The following is a 25,557-nucleotide window of genomic DNA, read 5'->3' as shown; positions in this document are numbered from 1 at the left end:
CTCCAAAGTCATGTTAGGCTGAAGATCTTCAGGAATCTTAGCCAACAACTGATCATCCTCACGGAGACACTTCCACAACATAAAAAAATGAAACACCTTGTGGAACGCACGCATAACCTCAGGCAACTCCAGCCTGTATGCTACCGGTTCAACCCGCTCAATCACTCTAAACGGACCCATAAACCTCGAACTCAACTTAGTCTCTGTCAATGACATGTTTGGACCCCGCAACATTGCCATCTTGAGGTACACTATGTCTCTTATCTGAAACTCAAGATCTCTCCTCCTCCTATCAGCATAACTCCTCTGCCTATCCTGAGCCTCCTTCATGTTCAGCTTGAGAACCCAAATCTTCTCTAAGGTCTCCTGAACAAAATCTGCCCCGAACATGCTCCTCTCCCCCACCTGAGTCCAGCATAATGGTGTACGACATGGCCTCCCATACAAAGCCTCATAAGGAGCCATCTTAATACTCGCCTGATAGCTGTTGTTGTAAGGAAACTCTACCAGGTTCAGGTGAACTGCCCAATGGCCACCCCAATCCAACACACATATCCTTAACAAATCCTCCAGCGTCTGGATCGTCCTCTCTGACTGTCCATCGGTCTGAGGATGATAAGCTGTACTCATATGCACCTTAGTGCCTATCTCTGCCGGAAATGCCTTCCAGAACACCGAAGTGAACTTAGAATCCCTACCAGACACAATACTCGTTGGCACCCCATGCAAATTGACTATCTCCTTCACATACTTCTTAGCCAAGACCGCTGCTCCATCAGTCTTCTTAATGGGCAGAAAATGTGCTGACTTAGTCAACCGGTCCACAATGACCCATATAACATCAAAAGTCCGAGACGCTGGCAATCCTACCACAAAATCCATCGTGATCATATCCCACTTCCACTCAGGAATAGGTAGACTCTTCAGTAACCCGCCTGGAACCTGATGCTCAGCCTTTACTAGCTGACACCCATCGTACCTCGTGACCCAACTAGCTACATCCTTCTTCATCCCGACCCAGTGATAGTACCTCTTGAGATCACGGTCCATCTTAGTCGCTCCTGGATGAATAGAAAACTTGCTCGCATGAGCTTCTCTTAGGACCTCCTGCCTCAACTCCTTATCCTTGGGCACACAAATCCTACAGTGCACCAATATAGTACCATTATCAGAGACCTGATACTCTGAATCCACATCCTATGAGGCATTCACCAGCCCCAAATCCTTCTCCTGAGCTAACCACATCCTACTCAGAAGATCTGCTCTATCAACCACCTCCAAACCCAACGGTTCTTGTGAAACAGCATACAACCTCAAAGCACTAATCTCTCCTACCAGAAACTCCATTCTCCTGCTCCTGAGCCGAAGCTACCCTCTTCCGACTCAGAGCATCTGCAACCGTGTTAGCCTTACCTGGGTGATAAGCGATCTCCAAATCATAATCCGCCACAAGCTCCCACCGCCTCTGTCTCAAATTCAGCCCAGGCTGAGTGAATATATACTTCAGGCTCTTATGATCTGTAAACACATGCACCTTTGCACCATAAAGATAAGATCTCCAAATCTTCAGGGCAAAAACTACAGCAGCCATCTCTAAATCATGAGTAGGATAGTTGCCCTCATACTTCCGCAACTGCCGCGAAGCATAGGCAATCACCTTCCTATGCTGCATCAACACACACCCTAAACCAACTCTAGATGCATCAGTGTAAACCACATAGAGTTCTCCCTGCTCATGCAAAGCCAACACTAGTGTAGTAGTCAACATCTCCTTAAGGCTTGCAAAGCCCTTCTCATACTCTTGTGACCAACCAAAAGGAACATCCTTCCCTGTCAACTTAGTCATAGGGCGTGCCCTACTTGCAAAGCCCTGCATAAATATCCTGTAGTAACCTTTCAAACTAAGAAAGTCATAAAACCCATACATCGTCCTTCTTCTACTCTTACAACACCGACGCTCCCCACGGTCAAGTTATAGGACGAAAGAGTCCCATGCTCAACAAATCCTCTGGTTACTTCCTCAGCTCTACTAAACTAATAATCAAATATGCCAACATCAACTCGCTGCCACATGAAATCACCAATCAAAGATCCTTGAGAACTGATCATCTCATATGTGACCCCTCTTCAGGTCATCCATTAAACATTTCGCCTCTCCGGCATTTCAAATCCCCTTTCCAAAAATAGACAAGTCCTAACTATTCATAGAACTTTCTATTTATGGAAACTTTCCTTTTCTGTAACTTTCTATTCTTCCTTTGCAACGACACTTTCCATAAATAGCAAAACTCTAACTCCCTCAACACTTTCCATATTTAGAATCACATAATCCCTTAACCTATTCAACATCAAGATTTCATAAGAACTAATCATCTTATTAAATCTCTTCCAACAACATTGTCAGTAAATCCGCAATACGGTCATCCCGGTCTTAGCAAAACCTTTCACCACACTCACAGCACCCGCTAGACCTCCAGCAACACCAGTAAGCACATCGGCTAAACAACTAAAATCAAAGATTAGACCACATCAATTCTAGAGGTCTACATTCTGTTGTTATGTTTATACTCATGCCTAGGCATTGCTTACTCCAAACTCCTCCACCCTTAGGTCGCAACCTTCAGGCCCTACCAATCTCACTTTCAGACTAGCGTCTTCGAGTTATACTATCTCACTCTTGGACCATAATCCTCAAGGTCTCGGTATCAGGGGAACTACTCATCCCCTCAAGAACATAATCCCCTGCGCCACTCTCGGAGCCCCCAGCCCCTTGAGCTATCGGTATTCAGGGGAATCACCATCCCCTTAGGAGCAACAATCCCTAACGACTATAAACATTTCTCGACAAAAAGTACCCCCTGAGGTCCGAGTATAACATTGCAATGTTACACCTGCCCACACAACTTCTAATATCCAACTGGATTAACCACCAAAGAGAGAAATATCTGCTCTAACAGCATATGTCCATCTATCCGCCTCTCTAGGCCCGATACCTCTTGAGAATAATCTCATATCGGTCATCTACAACTGCTCATCCTCTTAACATAAGATCGAAACTCCTCAACATCCGCAGCCCTCGGCTGCACCCCGCCACATGCGGTACAACTGGAGCCTGCACTGGTACCCCTCTCGGTAACTGCTCCAACAGCACGCCAACAGATCCGCCAAGCGATCATATCGACCCTGGGCTCCACCTGCTGCAACCCCACACCTGGGTTCCTAGCACCCCCGGCATTCTCACCGTCTAACCCTCTATGGTCCCTCCTGATACGCTTACGACCCTCTAACGTACCTCCTCGTGGAACTTTGTACCACACACTCGCTGGCCTCGGGACCCGCCCGACCATGACTATGACCACGTCCCCGTCCACGACCAACAACTCAAACACCTTTAACCACTGCACTTCTAAGAACAGAGGCTAACAAGCAATCTTAACATAACACAAAAACACAAACTCACCGTGGAATCACACTGTAGGCTCAAAGAAGATGTTCTAGGACTCCATGCCACACACAATTGACTAACTCACATAATCAATCAAAGCATGCAAATCACAAAAATCTACAGCACAAAGCCTAGTGAACCCAAACCTAGAACCGTAAGGGCTCTGATACCAAACAGAAAGGACCCAACTTTTTTTTTAAATAAAAAATAATAATAATAATAAATTACGACTAGTGGTCCCATATCTACTAGCCACCTAACCACAATCATAAACAACAACAGAAATAACAATACCAATTAATATCCAGTACTCCAATAACCAATAAAATAATAACCTGTATTAATTCCAAAGTTTATTGTTTTTTTTTTAAACTCAAATTTTTAACTATGTGGCATTTCTCCACTTAATAACATACAACATTCGAGGTATATATGTTATGTCAGTTTGCTTTCATTTCCATGAATGTAAATCATCCTTTTCTACTTATTTTTTTCTTAAATTATGACTTTTTCTCTACTTTAGGTTTGTAACTACTTATGTAAATCCACTCTGTTTATTAATGTTATTGTTTATTTATGAATTATCTTTTCTCTATTTTATGTTTCATAGAGAAAAGATAAGTAGAGGCACATCGCAATCATGAACGTCATAATATAAAAACTGTTTAATTTCGATATATATACGAAATTTGGTTGAGTTGTTTCCAAGTATTTCATCGTCATTCTCCTTTTTACATAAGTGGATTTGGATTTAAACTCGATGAGTTATTGATAGTTTCGTAAGACATGTTTTCTTAGACACGAGTTGGGACCATCAGGTATTGTAACTGAGATCGTGGTCTCATATGCTTTTTGATCGGCCCGATATTTTGTGGGAAACGTCGTGACGTCTAGGGCTAGCTTTTCACCGGAGGGATTCAATAGTTAACGGTTTTTTTGTTTTTTTTTTTGACGATCAAAATTTTAAGATTTTTAAGATTTCGTCTTTCAGACTGTTCTTTTCTAATGTTTCTGTCCAGTTTGCTTCAAGGTTGGTTTTGGTTGTGTGACTTGTTGTAGGACGTTTCTGGACTGTTTCAGACACAAGGAGAGTCTCTCCTGGTTATATTTGTTGTTAGAATCAGCTTGTTGAGGTGAATGCGTGACCATGAGCTTATCTGAGCGATTGAGTTGTACGATTGAGTCTCTCATGGTGAATATGTTATCGGATGTTCTTATCAATGATTGGTTTGTTATATTTTATTTATGGTTTTACTCTCGATTTGCATGTGTGTATAGCTCGTAGATGGGAGGATCGCCTCAATGGGTATTTCTGGTAATACTCACGCATCTCATTGTGTTTGTGGTGCAGGTAATGTGTAGCGTGGAATCATGGCAATGATGAGGTGGATGATCTAGGGTCTCGGTTTTGTGATGTTGGTTTTTAATATTTGTGTTGTTGGAAGCTGGTTTAGAAGTATATTAGGTTGATGGTTTTGATTGGTTATAATTGATATGGTATTTATATTATATTGGAGTTGGCTTGATATGTCTTCCGCTGTGTATGTTGGTTAATTATTGATAGTAATCTTTTTTTTTTCAACCTAACATTAATTAAAAGAAAACTCCTAGATTGGTTGCCCAAAATTGATAGTAATCTTATGGGGTATTTAATTATATTTTTATTATATATTATTGTTATTAAAAAAAAATGGGTCGGGTTGTTTCAGTTTGGTATCAGAGCCCTTACGGTTCTAGGATGGTTAAGTGGATTGTTTAGAGCGGTTTCAGAATTTAATTGGTTGAATTATTTTCCTGTTGTTGGATGCATGATGTTGTGTGATGGAATTGATTATGAGTAGGTAGTCAATTTGTTGTGGTATTGAGTCCTAGTATCATCCTCTTCGAGCCTTCAATGAGATTCCACGATGAGTTGTGTTCTTTGTGTAGTTAGGAATTGTTTTGTTTGCTTAACTTTCTATTATTGGTGGTACAGATGGTTAGAGGTGTGGGTGTTGCTGGACGCGGGCGTGGTCATGGTCGTGGTCGTGGTCGTGGTTGTGGTCGTGGTCGTGGTCATCGGCGTGGTCGTGGATGGGGTCATGTTCTCGAGGCCAGTGTGAGTGTGACCCAGAGCATGGCCAGTGAAGAGGTGGCAGAGTCACAGGTTCATCCTAGAGTGTTTGGAGACCAGGCTAGTTTGGGTGTCGGCAGGGCTGATGGGCCCGGTGTCGATCACGGTGTTGCCTCCGGAGAGGGGATTTAAGCGGAGGGTGCTCCAGGTAGAGAGGATGTCCTGATGGGCTTGCTAGCTCAGGTGTTGGCGCGGTTTCCAGCAGCAGTGCCGCCAGTGGTTGGTGGACAGGTTCCAGCAGTGCCGCCAGTAGTCGGTGGGCAGGTTCCACTGGTGCCGCCAATGGTTGGTGGGCAGGTTCCAGCGGTGCAGCCTGTGGCTGGAGTGTAGGCAGGCGTGCAGCCGGGAGCCGGGGTAGTGGATGCACAGTATGTTCAGATGCTAGTGCAACTACGACAGGTGGTTGTGGGATCTTTCTCGGGAGCCCTGGATCCGTCTGTGGCGGATGAGTGGAGGGAGTGGATGGAGGATATTTTCTAGTCGCTTCGGTGTTCCCACCATTATAGGGTAGATTTGGCAGTGCACTACCTGACAGGAGATGCACGTGTGTGGTGGAGGTCGGTGACAGCAGGGAGGGTGCAGCAGGAGATAACTTTGATGGATTTTATGAGGGAGTTCAACTCCAAGTACTTTCCACAGGAGGCGCTTGATCGCATGGACTCGCGGTTCTTGGGGTTGAAGCAGGGGAACTGTACGGTGCAGGAGCTGGATGTGGAGTTCAGTCGGCTTGTGGTGTATGCAGGCCGGGCTTTTGACCTAGAGTCGGCTCAGGTGCGGAGGTTCTTGTTGGCTCTGCGTGATGACCTGTGGACTCGGTGCCGGCTGAGGAGCTACACTACGAGAGTAGAGCTGGTGGAGACTGCAGCTGGGATAAAAGATGACTTGAGGTCACATGTAGAGGTGGTTAGCCCTACTGTTCAGACAGAGGAGATATTTGAGCAAAGCATTCCGAGCAAGGGTAGCAAGTCGGAGCAAAGGCATAAGAGGAAGTGGGAGGACACGTCGGTGACGAACCAAGGTGGTCAGGGATGCTACGGGACGCAAGAGAACATTCAAGTGTGATTTTACTGTAAGGAGGTGGGACATATCAGGCCATAGTGTCCGAGGTTGCAGTAGTTGACAGTGGGAGGGGTGCTGCCACAGGAAGGGCTGGGCACCAATCCCGGAGTTTAGATTCTTTCTGTTTTGATTGGATTTGTTAAGTTTTTCCTTTCGTTTTGGAGTTGTAAACGTTTGTTGCACTTGAGGATTTAATAAGATGATTAGTTCTTATGGAATCTTAATGCAAAATGGTTTAATGTTTATGCGATTCTTGAAATGGAAAGTTTCCATAAATAGAAAGTTTCTTAAAATGGAAAGTTCTATGAATAGTTAGGATTTGTCTATGTGGAATGCCGTAGTGGTGGGAATGTTGAGTGGATGACCTCAAGAGTGGTCACAGATGAGATGATTAGTTCTCAAGGATTTTTGATTGGTGATGTCACGGTGCTAAGAGAATATGCGGGTTCTAAAAATGGGAAGTTTATGAATAGTTAAAGCTTACCTATTTATGGAAAGTGCGGTTGCAAACAAATAGAAAATTCTATGAATAGTTAGAACTTGTCTATTTTTGGAAAGAGCCTGTGTAAACGCCCCAATGGTTGAGATGTTTTAGAGTTGGCCTGAAGAGTGGTCATGGTGGTGGTGATATTCCGGTGAGGGAATATGGTGGTTGGTAGAACATTGCGTTGTTTTATGCGAACCACAGGAGGTAGTCCCGGTCGGGAGATGCTTATAGACGTTAGGACTTGTTTGCTCATGAGGAGATGATTAGTTCTCCTGGGGAGATGATTAGTTCTATGGAGGAGTCGATTAGTTCTCTTGGGGAGATGATTAATTCTCCTGAAGGTGATGATTAGTTCCCCTGGTGCACCGCGGGCTTGACGGGTTGCGACCCTGAGAGCAGCAGAGGAGATGATTAGTTCTCCTAAGGGATGATTAGTTCCCCGGAGAGGATGAGTAGTTCCCCTGGTACCGAGATCTCGAGGGTGACGATCCGAGAGTGAGACAGTATTGCTCGAGGACGACGGTCTAAGAGTGCAGGTGGTGCAGTTCGAAGGTTGCAACCTGAGAATGTATCAGTGAGGGAGCAAACAATGTCTAGTACGTGGATATAAGCATAGTGACTGGATGTAGACCTCTGTGGTGGAGAGTGATATCGGGTTTTGGGTTGTGCTGACCAGTGAGGTCAGGGTTTTTTGGACCGTTGGGTCATGGGAGTGTGTGGGCTGTTACGACAGTTGCATGGGGAAACCATGGCTGACGTTGTTCAGTCCGGTCAGAGGATTTGCGGCCGTGGTGACGGTTGCACATAGATCCTTGGCGGATGGACGGTGTTGCGGGATTCGAGGACGAATCCTTGTTGGTGGAGGAAAATTGTAACATCAGTGTTCCAGAATTATATTTTGGCTAAAACACTTTAAGTTTTTAGATAGTTTGGGTGTTTCGAATAATTTAGACAAATTTGGATACTAAAATTTTGGATTTTGAGAACTTCAGTTAATCAGAATTAAAACCTGAAATATTTGATCCGAATCTTAAATCTAGAAATATCCAAACAGGTCCTATACTTCTAACCCGAAAATCCAAAATACTTGATCCAAACCCAAATGCCCAAGTGTAACTTTAAAGTAGGAAAATAATATATATCTACTTATAATGGCAAAAGAAATAAATAATATATATTGATCAATACGCAAAGGATTTGATTATCTTTATGGAAAAGTTATGGCTATGAATGGATGCAGATTTTTAATCCAGTTTTTATATTTGGTGTTTTTCTTAAAAACTCAGAAAAATAGATTTTGGTTTTTGAGAAAATTAACATAGAATGATTACCTTAATTCAAGGATGTGTATGCATGTTTTGAGTATCAAATAAGTTATAGTGCTCTAATTCAAGGCAAATGAAACTATAAAATATTGAAATCTAGTATCTGATCAGTTGAAACTAATAATTTATTTCTTGTTCCTGCTTAATTTTATTATAATTTATTTATAAATATTTTCTGTTGCCCTTCTCATAAATCTCCTCTTAATCCTACAAACGGCTCATCAGAATATTTTGCGTCTTACGAAAAAAACCATGACAACAAGTCAAGCTACATGTGTAATTTCCGAAATTTTTATGTCCACGAGGAATGCATCCATCATTCCTTCTCGTCATAAACATCCTCTTGATATCACATTGTATATCAACCCATGCTATTGTTATCATATTTATCCCTTCTGTGCATGAGAAACCCTATGATTATTACCGAACCTGAGGCCCAGACGCATGAACTCCACCAAACAGTAGCGGTTTAGTTACAAAGACGAGTAATGCGACCGATGTATATCAAAGGTCCAAATTTTTTGTTTGTATGAACAAAAAGAGGTAAAAAAAATAAATAACATGAATAAAAGGATTTTTTTTGGTCATCATTGAATCAACAAGATCCGATCTACAGCTAATCCCTACTACGTGGGGTAACGCGACTTACTGAAGTCGAACTCCGACGGAATAGGTCGTAGAGGTGGTGCTGTAACCACTTGACTAAATACACTACCAAAAAAAAAGGAGAATAAGTTGGTTGTCAGGGACATGAAAAATATCTGGTTTTGGAGGGATAAATAATCGATTCATATGCCACATTGTAAGTTGGTAGCAGGTAATATACCAGAGGATCAATGTGACGTTAAAAGTTGGAATTTACGGAGGAATGAGTCAGGTTGGGATCCGGAGAAGATCACTCCGTACGTTGTGGATAGTATGAGGCTCAAGCTCAGATCAATGGTGGTGGATACGTTTATGGGCATGAAAGACAAACTCTCTTGGGGGAGTGTTCAAATTAGCAATTTACTGTGAAGTCAGCAATCCAAATAAAGCATGGGTTTTTTTTTATCGGATATGGCGTGTGGTGGCTCCAGAGAGGGTAAGAGTATTTTTTTTGGTTAGTAGGACATCAAGTCATAATGACTAATATGGATCGTGATCAAAGGTCAATTAAAACCTAATGTGCACTCTATCACGATCTAGTGGTGTCGTCGTAACACTTCAGGATCGAATCCACAGAGACCAAGCAATTGCACTATGAAATTGTGAAGATTGAATATAGCTAACACAAAATAGGAAGTTTGTGAATCAAATAACTAATCAAAAACGGAAAGTAAATAAGTTGTTTCTAAATCAAAAAGGAAATATTGGGCGCAGGGAATCTATAGGGAATATGATCTCAGACTAAAGTGGTTAGATGGGGATGCATTAGACACCGTTCTAGAACTCAAATCAGTATTGTAAAACTAACCTACTTCCGCAGCGTTAACTATCTAGGAAATGAATTTACTAAACCCTAAACCGTCGTTTGGATCTAGCAAACCAAGCAAGCAATAAAAGTTTAAGTTTGATCTGTTCACAAGGTGCCTTAACTTCAACTTCCATTGGCTAAGGATCACCTTGCTCACCTAAGTTCTTTTCTAGCAACTCAACAACACTTTTGGTGCCACGATGAATTAAACCTAAAATCCGAAACTACGTAGCTAATATAGTTTAAGCTTTAAGAACAAAAATAGGTGAAGAACAAAATAGATCAATCCCAAATCCAAAACACCATCGTTAGAGAATCATAAACCCCTTTGAAATCCAAACCCAATAGGTAAACTACTCAGACATGGAGATAAAAGAACAACAAATCAAAGATGAAGAAAACATAATTGAATTGCAAAAGAATAGAAAATAGGGTTTAGAAATCTTTTCCAAAGTGTCAAAAAGGATTAGAGATCTTCTCCCCCAGCTCTCAATACAGAATAGTCTAAGAAAATAAAGCTTATGTCTCGGGAGGTCGAGCCTCTAACTTAAATATCAAAATAAAACCCTAAAAGTCGGTTTAAAACGAAAAAGGAAAAGTTGCTTCGGGTACGGGACTGGTCGATCCCGAATGAGGACCAATCGATCCTGAATGCTTTTTCTGTGTTTGCTCCATCTGCTTGCTAGTCCAATCAGTCTTCACCAAATTGGCTCCAGATGCATGTTTTCATCCCAAAACACTCAGTTTCCTTCCAAAGTAGCCTAGAACTTGTACAAACTCTCAAAAGACCAAAAAGACTCTAAAAGCACACTTTGACTCAATAAAAGACTCAAAACAAACCTAAAAACTATGGTTAAAACCTATAAAATACAGACACATCAATTCCCCCAGACTTGAATCTTTACTTGTCCTCAAGCAAGAACAGACAAAAACTCAGGAACAGAGAAAAGTTTTGAAAGTGGAAACTCACATATTCTTGGGAACCTCTTCTTTGTACTCTTCATCACATCAAATTAAGAACTACTTATTGTACTCTGCCCATGATTAGGATCAACACTCCCTACTCTGAACTCCACAACCTTATAGAACCTTCAACATCCCAATTGTTGTCTCTCTAAATCAAATTAGTGAAAATGTGTGTTCTTGCCGAGGGAATATCGATCACTAAACTTTTTGACTCCTTCAACCCTTTGAATGCCCAAGACTTCTGATATATCATGGTTTTTGTGGTTTTTAACCATGATATAAGGAGTCTTTTAGTGTCTTTTCATTTGTTTCTAGATTGTTTTTGAGTCTTTACAGGTTTTTAGCATGAAAGGAGCGAAATGGAGAAATTTGGATTGTTTTGGAGCATAAATCTCGAAGAATCAATTTGAAGTCTGATTATATGAAGGGCATCGATCGACACTAGAAGAGCATCGGTCGACACNTAATGAGATGACAATGGAGATTTCAGAGATTCCAAAGGATTGTGGGATTTGAGTAAGGAATGTTGATGCTTATCATGGTTAAGTATAAGTAGTAAGTTCTTGAGTCAGGTAAATGAAGAGTGCAAATAAGAATCATTATGCAGTTGAGTGAGTTCCCAGTTTTCAAACCTCTTTCACAGGTCTAAGTTTCTGTTTTGCTTGAGGGCAAGCAAAGGCTAAGTCTGGGGGAGTTGATATATCATGGTTTTTGTGGTTTTTAACCATGATATAAGGAGTCTTTTAGTGTCTTTTCATTTGTTTCTAGATTGTTTTTGAGTCTTTATAGGTTTTTAGCATGAAAGGAGCGAAATGGAGCAATTTGGATTGTTTTGGAGCATAAATCTCGAAGAATCAATTTGAAGTCTGATTATACGAAGGGCATCGATCGACACTAGAAGAGCATCGGTCGACACCCATTGCAAATCGAGACAAGTCTTCAAATTTGGAAGTTTTACAAAATTGCCCGAAGTTTTCCATATTTGCAACACAAGTCCCTGACGTGTTTTAGGACATATAAATAGTGTTTTTAGGTTTTCCAAACCCATAAGTTTTATTATATCAAGTTTTATTTTTCCTGCAACCCTGAGAGATTTTTGAAAGCTATTGGAGAGAGAGATCTGAACTGCTTTGAGAGAAGAATTCTTAAACTCCTTTCTTACTCTTTTAATCTCTATTGCTTATTATTCAGAATCATGTTTTGTTCTTCATGGATTATGTCTGAGTAGTTTGCTTGTTAGGTTTAGGGTTTTTCACAGGGATTTTTATGAATTATTAGATCTGTTTATTTAGGATTCATTATCTTTCTAGATCTTCATCTTAGGTTGTTCTTCATATTAATCCTTGATTGGCCATCTAGAATTAATACTTTAGGAAAATAAATTGATATGAGAATATAATTGATTTTCCTGATAAAACCTTTTGATGAGCAAAATTATTTCTTGCAAAGAGATTTGATTTAATAATTTTGTGAACAATCTAAACCTGATTTTATTGCTGATTTTTAACCTAGAATTTTACAAAGAGATTTGGATTTTCTGGTTTTAAATTTAGATATTATTTGCAGTGAGAACTGATTTAATTTACAAAAGTGTTTAGAGTTCTAGATCTGTTCTTAATTGTTTGAATCCTAATTTATTGATTGATTTAATATTTCATAATTTCATGAGAAATTCCCTAGGCCTAGCTTTTTGATCATCTGAATTTACAACAGCTTTATTTAATATTTTGCATTGCTATTTTTAATTCAATTTAATTTGTTTAGCATAATTATAAAACTCTACAATTTATTGTGTAGACTTGAGTCCTTGTGGAATTCGACCCCTAAGTACTGCAGTGATCTCTTAATTTGAGAGAGTAGCTCTAGGGTTTAATTTGAGCATATCAAATTTTGGCGTCGTTGCCGGGGACTCTCTGATCTACCATTAGATTTGAGTTTTAGATTTTGTCTAAACTTTTCTTTTTTTTTATTTTCTACTTACACGTTTTTGTTTTTCTTCTCTTTGGTGTTTCAGGTGCATGCCTCCTAGACCTCACACAAGGAGCAGTAAGTCTGGTCCTACTGTGAATTTGTCAAACCAAGAGTTGGGAAAACTTGAGCGTGAGAACAGAAAAGCAGCTAAATCTTTGAAGATGGTTAATATGATCATTCTGATGCGTGATGAGGCTGGTGTTTTGAGGGATCAAGAGGGCCACTTGCGCAATGAGCAGGGCCAAAAGCTTGATGCACAAGGAAATGTGATTCCTGAACCTGTTGTCATCTAACAGGCTGTCGTGAACCAGCAAGCTGGTGTTGTTGATGATCCGGATCTTGGTGTTGATCGACACCAACCAGGTGGCATCGATCGNGGTGTCGATCGACACCAACCAGGTGGCATCGATCGACACCAACCTGCAGACGTGCGTGGAGCTGCCAACCACGTACAGAACCCTGTTCGACGACAGGAGAACAACCGGGATCTGATCAGGACCATTGCTGACTACAATCGAGCTGATCTGGTGTATGAGAACCGGTCTGCTATTGTTCCTCCCCCTTTTCAGAGGAATGATTTTGAGTTGAAACCTGCATACTTTCAACCAGTTGGGCAGAGACCTTTCTCTGCTTTGCCCAATGAGAAGCCTTTGGATCACATTGAGCATTTTGAGGATCTGGTGACTAGCATCAAGGCTAATGGGGTAACTGAGGACTACATCTTCTGCAAACTTTTCCCTTACTCACTTGCAGGAGAGGCATCTCAGTGGTTGAAACAGCTGCCTGCTGGATCATTGACAAGCTGGCCNGAAAAACTGGCATGACGTCAAGGTGGCCTTCCTCAACTACTTTTATGATGATGCCATGTAAGATGAGTTGAGAATCAAGCTGTCTTCTTTCAAGCAAAGACCAGATGAAGCTTTCAAACCAGCATGGGTGAGATTCAAGGCTTACCAAAGGGACTGTCCACACCATGGTTTCTCAAGGGTTCAATTGCTAAGTATCTTCTTCAGAGGGTGTGATTGGGAGTATCAATTGGCTTTAGATGCTGCAAGTCATGGGAATTTCAAGACAAGAATGCCAGAAGATGCTGAATTGTTGATTGAGAACTTAGCTGCTAGCAATAGTACTAAGAGAGCAGATGCTGAAAGGAAGAGATTACATGGAGGATATGATTCAAATCAGCTAGCTTCTGTTAATGCTAAGCTTGATTCAGTGCACAATCTTCTTGTGGGAAAGAAGTCAGTCCAATTTGCTGCTGAAGTTGAGACATTTGAGCCAGAGCCAGAGAATTCAGAGGAGAATGTCAACTATGTGTATGGAGCTGGGTATCAGGGACAGAGATTTGGTAATCAGCAAGGAAACAGACCTTACAATGGTGACCAGAAGCAGCAACAGAACAATGGCTATACAAGAACCTATGGGAATTCATCTTATCACTCTCCACCTCCTAAGACTTCTTCTGAGAGTAGAATGGAGGCCATGCTTGAGCATCTTCTACAAGGTCAAGAGAATTTGATAGTGACATTCAATGGAAAGATTGACAATGTCTACACTGAGCTGAATGGAAAGATAGAAGCATTGAATGTTCATGTTAAGAAGCTGGAGGTTCAAGTTGCACAGACTGCTGGGTCTGTAAAACGGCAAGAGAATTATCTTCCAGCAAGAACTGAGTCAAACCCCAGACATGCTTGCAATGCCATATCAGTGAGAGATGAAGATGCTGTTGAAATTGCTTCTGCCGAACTGGGTGAAAAATTGGCCAATCTCTCGGTTTCAGATGATGGTGTCGATCGACACCACCTGGGTATCGATCGACACTCATCTCAGACGGAACCAAAAGCTGCGAAATCTCAGGTTTCAACAGTTGAAAGGGTCTACAAGCCTAAGGTTCCTTTTCCAAGCCAAGAAAGTCTAAGCAAGAGATGGAGGAAGCTAGATGCAAAGCAATGATGGACAAGGTGATGATTGAGATGCCTTTAATTGATGCAGTAAAGCTTTCACCACCTCTTAAGCGGTATGTGAGGAGAATGGTATCCAATGGTTTGAGCCCTGAAGAAGGAGCACTTCTTACAAAAGATGTCAGTGCAATTCTGTTGAACCAGCCTGTACAGAGGAAGAAAGAGAAGAAGCAGGAGGTGGTTGTCTCTAAGGAAGTGAGTGCAATCATTCAATGTAAGACTGCTAAGAAGTTACCAGATCCTGGAAGCTTTGTTCTTGATTGCTCTATCTCTACAGGAAGGTTTGCACACTCACTTTGTGACCTTGGTTCTAGCATCAACTTGATGCCACATTCTGTTGCTGTGAGACTTGGGATGACAGAATTCAAGCCAACTCAGATTTCTCTTATCTTGGCTGATCGCTCCCGAAGAACTCCTGAAGGTGTTTTAGAGGATATTCCAGTTAAGGTTGGCAACTTCATGATTCCCACTGACTTTGTGGTGCTGAAGTATGATCAAGAGCCTAAAGATCCTCTCATCTTAGGAAGATCTTTCTTGGCTACAGCTGGTGCCATCATTGATGTGAAGAAGGGACACATAGCACTAAATGTGGATGGTTTGAGTTTGAATTTCGAGATGGATAAGCTGAGGAGGGCTTCTACTATTGATGGACAGACTTTTTCTGTTGAAAAAGTTTCTGCAACACGAGCATCAGGCTCAGTGTCGATCGATGCCACCAAGAGGGTATCGATCGACACCCCTCCACGACCGAGACAGAACAGCTCCAAAACTGATGCTCCAAGTCAGAAACCTATTCCCAAACAGAAAGTCTCCCACTCCACACTCCAGAGCCCTCAGGTAAGGCCAAGGTATGCATCTCCTTCTCCTAAACTTCCTCCTATCATCAATAAGACCTTCAAAGCTACAAAAACTGTTTTACAGTTAACCAAGCCACGAGATTATCGTAGAGCGCTTGTTTCTTCTGTTGATGATTTTGCAGGGCATAAGAGAAGCAATCCCATCCCTAAATCCCACACTGATCCTATTTCTCACATCCTTGGCAAGCCTCATGCACCTAAAGCTTATACACCACCTTGGATGAAGAGGACTTCAATGCCATGTTCTGATCCTCCAGATGCATGAGCTCCAACACAGTCAAGCTAATGACTGAAAACAAGCGCTTAGTGGGAGGCAACCCACTGGTAGGTTTTTCTTTTTCTTTTGCTTTTGATTTTTATTTATTTTATTTTATTTTTGCTTTCCTCTTACTTGATAACACTGGGGACAGTGTTGTTTAAGTCTGGGGGAGGTTAGTTACTAACTATGTTTTCTGTTTTTGAGTTTCAGTTGTGTCAGTCAAAACCATAAAGTTTGAGTCAAATTTTTCAAAATTTTTCTTTTTGTCTTTGGGAATTATGATCTTGACTAATGATTTCTCTTATTTGGCTAACACTCTAATGATTATTTGTTTATGCTTGATCTCAGAACTGAAGCTTAGAAAGACTATGAGCCTTATCAACAATCCTGAAAGCCCTTATTCAATGGATATCTGATTGATCTAACGTTGTCTCAACTTTTATCAGGATTTTAACCGGACTTAATCTCTTACTTTGGGGTTGGAAATCAGTGGACTAGACTTCTTCTTCAGGCCATACAAGACAATGCAATTTTTCAAAGTATGTTTCCCCTCTCTCTTCCCTTCAGTGCTTTAAAAAAAAAAAAAAGAATAAAAGATGAGATGATTTTGATCAGTTTAGAGAGGTAGGTAAATTACCAGTGACCTCATTATTCTACTCTTGAGTCAAATGATCACACAAAGCTTGGAAGCGAGGGGTAGGTAAATTACCGATGACCCCGGTATTCGCTTACACCTTTGATTAAAAAGAATAAGAAAAGAAAAAAATAATGGAAGTGAGAAAAGGGAGAGGAAAGGAGATGTAAGAAGAATGTATTGGCCTGAAGAGAATCCATATGCCACTANTTTTTATTTTTCTTTTGATTTTGATTTTTGTTTATTTTTATTTTTGCTTACCTCTTAGTTGATAACACTGGGGACAGTGTTGTTTAAGTCTGGGGGAGGTTAGTTACTAACTATGTTTTCTGTTTTTGAGTTTCAGTTGTGTCAGTCAAAACCATAAAGTTTGAGTCAAATTTTTCAAAATTTTTCTTTTTTATCTTTGGGAATTATGATCTTGACTAATGATTTCTCTTATTTGGCTAACACTCTAATGATTATTTGTTTGTGCTTGATCTCAGAACTGAAGCTTAGAAAGACTATGAGCCTTATCAACAATCCTGAAAGCCCTTATTCAATGGATATCTGATTGATCTAACGTTGTCTCAACTTTTATCAGGATTTTAACCGGACTTAATCTCTTACTTTGGGGTTGGAAATCAGTGGACTAGACTTCTTCTTCAGGCCATACAAGACAATGCAATTTTTCAAAGTATGTCTCCCCTCTCTCTTCCCTTCAGTGCTTTAAAAAAAAAAAAAACAGAGATTAGAAAAAAAAAGAGAATAAAAGATGAGATGATTTTGATCAGTTTAGAGAGGTAGGTAAATTACCAGTGACCTCATTATTCTACTCTTGAGTCAAATGATCACACAAAGCTTGGAAGCGAGGGGTAGGTAAATTACCGATGACCCCGGTATTCGCTTACACCTTTGATTTAGAAAAAAAAAAAGAAAAAAATTATGGAAGTGAGAAAAGGGAGAGGAAAGGAGATGTAAGAAGAATGTCTTGGCCTGAAGAGAGTCCACATGCCACTGATCAATACACCCAAGGTAAGAATTCACCTTATTTGTGCTTTAATATTGACTAATGAGATGACAATGGAGATTTCAGAGATTCCAAAGGATTGTGGGATTTGAGTAAGGAATGTTGATGCTTATCATGGTTAAGTATAAGAAGTAGGTTCTTGAGTCAGCTAAATGAAGAGTGTGAATAAGAATCATCATGCAGTTGAGTGAGTTCCCTGTTTTCAAACCTCTTTCACAGGTCTAAGTTTATGTTTTGCTTGAGGGCAAGCAAAGGCTAAGTCTGGGGGAGTTGATATATCATGGTTTTTGTGGTTTTTAACCATGATATAAGGAGTCTTTTAGTGTCTTTTCATTTGTTTCTAGATTGTTTTTGGAGTCTTTACAGGTTTTTAGCATGAAGNTTTACAGGTTTTTAGCATGAAAGGAGCGAAATGGAGCAATTTGGATTGTTTTGGAGCATAAATCTCGAAGAATCAATTTGAAGTCTGATTATACGAAGGGCATCGATCGACACTAGAAGAGCATCGGTCGACACCCATTGCAAATCGAGACAAGTCTTCAAATTTGGAAGTTTTACAAAATTACCCGAAATTTTCCATATTTGCAACACAAGTCCCTGACGTGTTTTAGGACATATAAATAGTGTTTTTAGGTTTTCCAAACCCATAAGTTTTATTCTATCAAGTTTTATTTTTCCTCCAACCCTGAGAGATTTTTGAGAGCTATTGAAGAGAGAGATCTGAACTGCTTTGAGAGAAGAATTCTTAAACTCCTTTCTTACTCTTTTAATCTCTATTGCTTATTATTCAGAATCATGTCTTGTTCTTCATGGATTATGTCTAAGTAGTTTGCTTGTTAGGTTTAGGGTTTTTCACAGGGATTTTTATGAATTATTAGATCTGTTTATTTAGGATTCATTATCTTTCTAGATCTTCATCTTAGGTTGTTCTTCATATTAATCCTTGATTGGCCATCTAGAATTAATACTTTAGGAAAATAAATTGATATGAGAATATAATTGATTTTCCTGATAAAACCTTTTGATGAGCAAAATTATTTCTTGCAAAGAGATTTGATTTAATAATTTTGTGAACAATCTAAACCTGATTTTATTGCTGATTTTTAACCTAGAATTTTACAAAGAGATTTGGATTTTCTGGTTTTAAATTTAGATATTATTTGCAGTGAGAACTGATTTAATTTACAAAAGTGTTTAGAGTTCTAGATCTGATCTTAATTGTTTGAATCCTAATTTATTGATTGATTTAATATTTCATAATTTCCTGAGAAATTCCCTAGGCCTAGCTTTTTGATCATCTGAATTTACAATAGCTTTATTTAATATTTTGCATTGCTATTTTTAATTCAATTTAATTTGTTTAGCATAATTATAAAACTCTACAATTTATTGTGTAGACTTGAGTCCTTGTGGAATTCGACCCCTAAGTACTGCAGTGATCTCTTAATTTGAGAGAGTAGCTCTAGGGTTTAATTTGAGCATATCAACTTCCTTTATATGCTCCCTTTCCTCTCTCTTTTCTTACTTCCAAAGGATCGATTTTTCCCTAATTTTCTAGGGTATCATTGTTTTGTTTCTATCGATCCCTTGCTTTTTTTTTGGACAGGTTTCCATGAATTTCGAAGGATGCACGGGTTTAGGCACAACCCTCGGTTCACTTCTTTGCCACCTATATCCTCTTTTTTTTTCTTCTCTTCTTTTGTTTCTGATATCCTTTTTTTTTTTATTGAGTATTGAAGGGAAGAGAGAGGGGACGCATACTTTTGTGAGGAGATGCATGTCTTGTAAGGCTTAAGGGAGGAGTCTTGTTTGATGTATACCATGTCCCAAGGCAAGAAGTTAAATCCGGTTAAGTCCTTTCAAAGCTAGAGACAACGGCGGATCAACTTAATGTCCTCTTCGGTGAGGGTCTTTTGGGGTGTGTTGATTCTGCTCATGTTTGTTCCAAGCTTCATTCTAAAATCGAAAGTGCTAAAGTAATCATAAGAATGTTAGTTCGAAGCAAAAGATTCCTAGAAAAGCTCATAGTTTCCAATTTTTTACTCGATAAAATGACTCAATTAAAAGAAAAAATCAAAAGAAAACGACATTAGTAACTTGGAGACATCCCTCACCCGGACTTACTTCATACCGTCTCGGTGTGAAAGCAAAGCCAAGAAAAGAATGAACCCCACAAAGAAAATAAGAAAACATAAAAAAGAAAAAGAAAGGAAAAGAAACAAAAACCTGTGATCTCGCATCTGTTGTTGTAATGGTGTCGGCAAGGGTGGGGACTGNGGTCTCGGGATGGGATAGACCGATCTGCAACATTATTGATCTTTGAGACACCCGCAGAAAACCACCAGGATCGATCGATCTGTAAGGAGGACTGATTGATCCTAAGCTCCTGGACCAAAAAAGTTTTGCATCTTGTGCGTTATGTACCTGATCCTGAAAATACTTAACACCTGACGTGATTTCACCGTAATAAATTCTAAAACAAAACCAAGATCCTAAGACAAACAAAATTAAAGGATAAGCCAGCACAAACCCCATGGGTTGCCTCCCAGAAGCGCTTGTTTAAGGTCTATAGCTTGACCGCTCAACACAAAATATTAATCATGACTATCAAAAGGCTGAGCCAAAGGACCTTTAGTCCTTCTCTTGTTAGTGCAATAAACAATTTGTGTCAAGTAACACACAAATTATCCATGGCAAAACAATAAAATTCACATCAAAAGGAAGTTTACTACAAATGTAGCATATACTTTGAAATATTCCTTGATGGTTGGATGCTCATGAGAATCAAATGCATTTAATGGGAAAATAAAGTCAATTTCAGGTTCAAACGAGGTTTTCACAAAATAATCAACTTCATCACCATTAATTTCATAAAACACAATATCCTCATTCATATAATCAACCTCAGGGTCTTTTGTTTCATTCAAAATTGTATCAATATCAAGAACACACCCTAGGTAAGATTCTTCAAGAAGAGAACTAGATACATCAAGCATTGAAAACTTAAACTCGAGATCATGAATATTCAAAGCACAATGATATTCAATATCAAAACATATCTCATGATAATCCCTAGCAAGTTTTTCTGCTCTTAAAATGTCTAGACGTTGAGGCTCACATATCAAATCATAGCATTCATCAATGAGCAATGGAGTATCCAAACTAGAAGTCACATCTTCAATGCTTGGCATGTGAACATCCTCAAAATCATCAATTTCAAGGGTGGAAACGCATGTACTTTATATTTGGCTTGGTGGAACCCAATATATTACCTTCTCGCAAGCATGAGCTTCCCTAATCTCTTTGAAAGTGGGCTCCCTCCCTTCAAGTACTGCTCGATGTGAGATGAGATTCAACCGGATCATTGCTGCTAAGTTCCTCCTTGTCGTTGTTGGATGCTCCATATAAAGTTCATCCAACTTAACTTTTTGATCCAGTGTAAGAACATTCTCATCAAACGGTGGCTCCACATAAGGCTCATCTAAAATGTCTTCATCAAATGTGGTCTCCTCTTCCTGTGGCCAGTCATCGTAATCCATGGCTCCAAAAACATTTTTCATTTTTTTTAATCTACAAAAAAAGAGAAAATAAAAATAATTAGTAAAAACAAAAAGAAATCTTAGACTATACTCCATTCTAAAATCTCAAAGGCAATCGTTTTGGTCCCCGACAACGGCGCTAAATTGATCAAATGTCAATTAAAACCTAATGTGCACACTACCACGATCTAGTGGTGTCGTCGTAACACTTCAGGATCGAATCCACAGAGACCAAGCAATTGCACTATGAAATTGTGAACATCGAATATAGCTAAGACAAAATAGAAAGTTTGTGAATCAAGTAACTAATCTAAAACGGAAAGTAAATAAGTTGTTTCTAAATCAAAAAGGAAACGATCTATGGGGATGCATTAGACACCGTTCTAGAACTCAAATCATTGTTGTAAAACTAACCTACTTCAGCAGCATTATCTATCTATGCAATGAATTTACTAAACCATAAACCGTCGTTTGGATCTAGCAAACCAAGCAAGCAATACAAGTTTAAGTTTGATCTGTTCATAAGGTGCCTTAACTTCAACTTCCGTTGGCTAAGGATCACCTTGCTCACCTAAGTTCTTTTCTAGCAACTCAACAGCACTTTTGGTGCCACGATGAATTAAACCTAAAATCAGAAACTAGGTAGCCAATCTAGTTTAAGCTTTAAAAGCAACAATAGATGAAGAACAAAATAGATCAATCCCAAATCTAAAACACGATCGTTAGAGAATCATAAACCCCTTTGAAAACCAAAAACGCAATAGGTAAACTACTCAGACATGGAGATAAAAGAACAGCTAATCAAAGATGAAGAAAACATAATTGAATTGCAAAAGAATAGAAAATAGGGTTTAGAAATCTTCTCCAAAGTGTCAAAAAGGATTAGAGATCTTCTCCCCCAACTCTCAATACAGAATAGTCTCAGAAAATAAAGCTTATGTCTCTGGAGCCCGAGCCTCTAACTTAAATATCAAAATAAAACCCTAAAAGTCGGTTTAAAACTAAAAAGGAAAAGTTGCTTTGGGTACAGGACTGGTCGATCCCAAATGAGGATTAGTCGATCCTAGATGCTTTTTCTGTGTTTGCTCCATCTGCTTGCTAGTCCGATCATTCTTCACCAAATTGGCGCCAGATGCATGTTTTCATCCCCAAAACACTCAGTTTCCCGACCAAAGTTACGGCAGAAGCAAAACAGTCGCACATTTACGACGAAGAAAATATAGTCGCAAAAATATCGCAATTTTAGATGGTTCAGTGACTGCAATTTATCAAAGACAAAGAGTCACAAATTAGCAACCTTTTTGCAACGTATATTCCGGTCACAAGTTTATTTATCGATAACTTGTTACAAATTTGCAAATCCTACTTTTTGCGATGAAGTTGCTACCACTTGTGCGACTACTTTGCAACTACTTTTGCAACTATTTTGCATCTAACACCTGAATTAGATACTGTTTTGCGACTGTTTAGCAACTTTCAATTTTGAATTTGAAATTTCACATTAGAGAAATGTTAACATGTTTCTATACATATTTCTACTCTAAATTGATCAATATCAGTCATATAAACTTTGTCAAAGCTTTCCATTTTAGTATTTAGACACAATAATTTCATAATATCTAAATCATTCTAAAGAGTTATATGTTATTTCATAAAAAGATTAGTAATTTTATGAAAATTTCAAAACAAAGATATCAAAACAATATTTTAAGCTCATAAACTATTTGATATACTCTATAATACAATCATGAGTCCTTATTGTTAAATGATATCAATACAACTGGTCAAAAATTATAGATTTCAAAATTTTTTTATTGTGACTATAGTCTAAGAGTTACAATAGAGTAACAATGTGCGACTAACTTGTTACGACTTTTGCAACTCTTATTTTTGGCGACGAAGTTGCTACCACTGTTGCGACTACTTTGCAACTACTTTTGCAATTGTTTTACGTCTAACACCTGTATTAGATACTGTTTTGCGACTCTTTAGCGTCTAACACCTGAATTAGATATTGTTTTGCGACAATTTAGCAACTCTCGATTTTTTGAATTTGAAATTACACATTAGAGAAATGTTAACATGTTTCCATACACATTTCCACTTTAAATTGATCAATATCAGTCAGATAAACTTTGTCAAAGCTTTCTATCATAGTATTTAGACACAAAACTTTCATAATATATAAATCATTCTCAAGAGTTATATGTTATTTCATAAGAAGGTTTGTAATTTTATGAAAATTTCGAAACAAAGATATCAAAACAATATTTTAAGCTCATAAACTATTTGATATACTCTATATACAGTCATGAGTCCTTATTGTTAATTGATATCAATAGAACTGGTCAAAAATTATAGATTTATATTGTGACTAAAGTCTGAGAGTCACAATAGAGTAACAATTTGCGACAAACTTGTTACGACTTCTGCAAATCCTATGGTTTGCGACTATTTTGCGACGGTGTTACAACGATTTCAATACTCCTCTGTGACCATTGTGTTACTCTATATGATAGTTGTCTAATTTTAAGTATTTTTTGCTAAGGTTTAGGCGCGTAATATCCCCACCCCCATATTTTTAGTATGTGTCTCTTTTGCGTCTACTTTGCGACTCCTCTTTGTTAATTACTAGGCAAAGAATCCATTTAAGGTTTCTTTACCTCTTTCTAATTTTCGTGTAAGTGCCAAAAACTCAGATCCGCTGGAGGTTTTAGGTTCTAATAGCAGATCCACTGGAGGTGTTCGGGTCTTCAATGGTGCGACTACAAGGGAACTCAGATCTGGCGCAGGTAATCGGGCCTCCAATAGTGAGACTTCACGCGGATGTCGAAGTGGTGTCGGAACGTCGTCTCACTCTTCGAATCCATCAGGCTCTCAGTCCGTGACTAATTCAATTAGAATTATGCCATCCCAGTTTCCACCGAGGACACAACCATTGCCTCCTGCTTCTCAACTACCGCCTCCTGGTTCTCAACCACTGCGGGGTTGTTCTCAACCACCGCTTTTTGCTCCTCAACCACCGGTTCCTGCTCCTCAACTCATATCAGAACAACCAAACCTAAATATGGAAGAGGATTACAACAAAGAACCCCCTAATCCCAATCCTGCCCAAGAAGAAAACCCTAATCCTAATCCAGCCCAAGAAGAAATCCCTAATCCTAATCCAGCCCAACAAAACTACCAAGATTTGTTAGATTATATGCTAGCTCTTCCAGGCCGACAACATCTACCACTTCTGTATGTTGAACCCATCCCCAGTGTTGAGACTCTATGGTAATTTCCCTTTGCTCTTAGTGTTAGGTTGAGACTGATTGTGTTTGGTTGACTAAGTTTTTGGTTGAGACTGATTGTTTGGTTGATTAAGTTTTTGGTTGTGTTTGATTGTTTGGTTGAGACTGATTGTTACATCAGCTTAGTGTTTGTATTTGTCATGAAGGATTGCTATGTTTGATTAAGTTTTCTTTACTTTGTTTGCTTAGTTGTCTTTAAGTTACATCTGCTTAGTGTTTGTATTTGTCTTGAAGGACGGATTGTTGCAATGTTTTTATAGAGACTAATACTCTGTTTTTGTTTTGTGACAGGTTTAACAGGCACAAAGGAAAAAATTCTCGGGTGATTGCTGGAATATTTAGAAGGAAATTTGATGGTCCTTACTACAGTTGGAAGGTTACTCCTACACCCATTCAAGAGAGATATTTCAGGACATTTGCAGTAATGTCATATAGCTTTCAAAGTTTTATTATCTATCATAACTGACTTAGTATCATTGCTAACTTAACTCAATTGTAATATGTAGCGGAAGTTCAATTGGGATAATGGGATTACTGAGCTTGTTAGAGAGGGGTTCTTAAAGATAGCCAAGAAACGAATGAAAGGAATTGTTAGTCAAGCTAAAAGCAGTGGTAAACAACCTGTTTTGATTAGTGGAGAACTGTGGGTTGAGATGTGTGCTCATTGGAACAAACCTGATGTAATAGAGAGGAGCTCAAATGCTTCACAGTGCAGAAACTCCGATCATGGTGGTCTTGGAGTCCACAAACACCTTGCCGGTCAGAAATCATATGTGAAAATTCATGAAGAAATGGTAATTTGAGACTTTGTACTTAAATCCACTTACATCCGATATTGCTTCCATGATTTTAACATTTTACAATTTCTTTGTAGGAGGAAGAATTGGGCCGTCCGATATCATTTGGCGAAGTGTTCATGAAGACACATACTCGTGCATACGGATCGTTTGTTGATCAAAAAGCTAAACAAGTAGCTGAGACTTATGAGAAAATATGAGAGGAGAGACTGTGTAAAGTGGACGATGATGGTCCAGAAAATTCAGGGAATTCTTCTGAACGTTCAACTCGTCGTACTCTCAGTATTGATGAAAAAAATGAAATCTTTCTTAAGTTAACTCCTTAGTTTCTTTATTTTGATGACTGTGTATGATTATTCTTAAGGTAACTCCTTAGTTTCTTTATTTTG

This window comes from Camelina sativa, chromosome 5 (genome assembly GCF_000633955.1).
Source record: "Camelina sativa cultivar DH55 chromosome 5, Cs, whole genome shotgun sequence".
In the NCBI taxonomy this organism is placed as follows: Eukaryota; Viridiplantae; Streptophyta; class Magnoliopsida; order Brassicales; family Brassicaceae; genus Camelina; species Camelina sativa.
The sequence above is the reverse complement of the archived record's forward strand: the minus strand, read 5'-3'. Positions refer to the sequence as shown.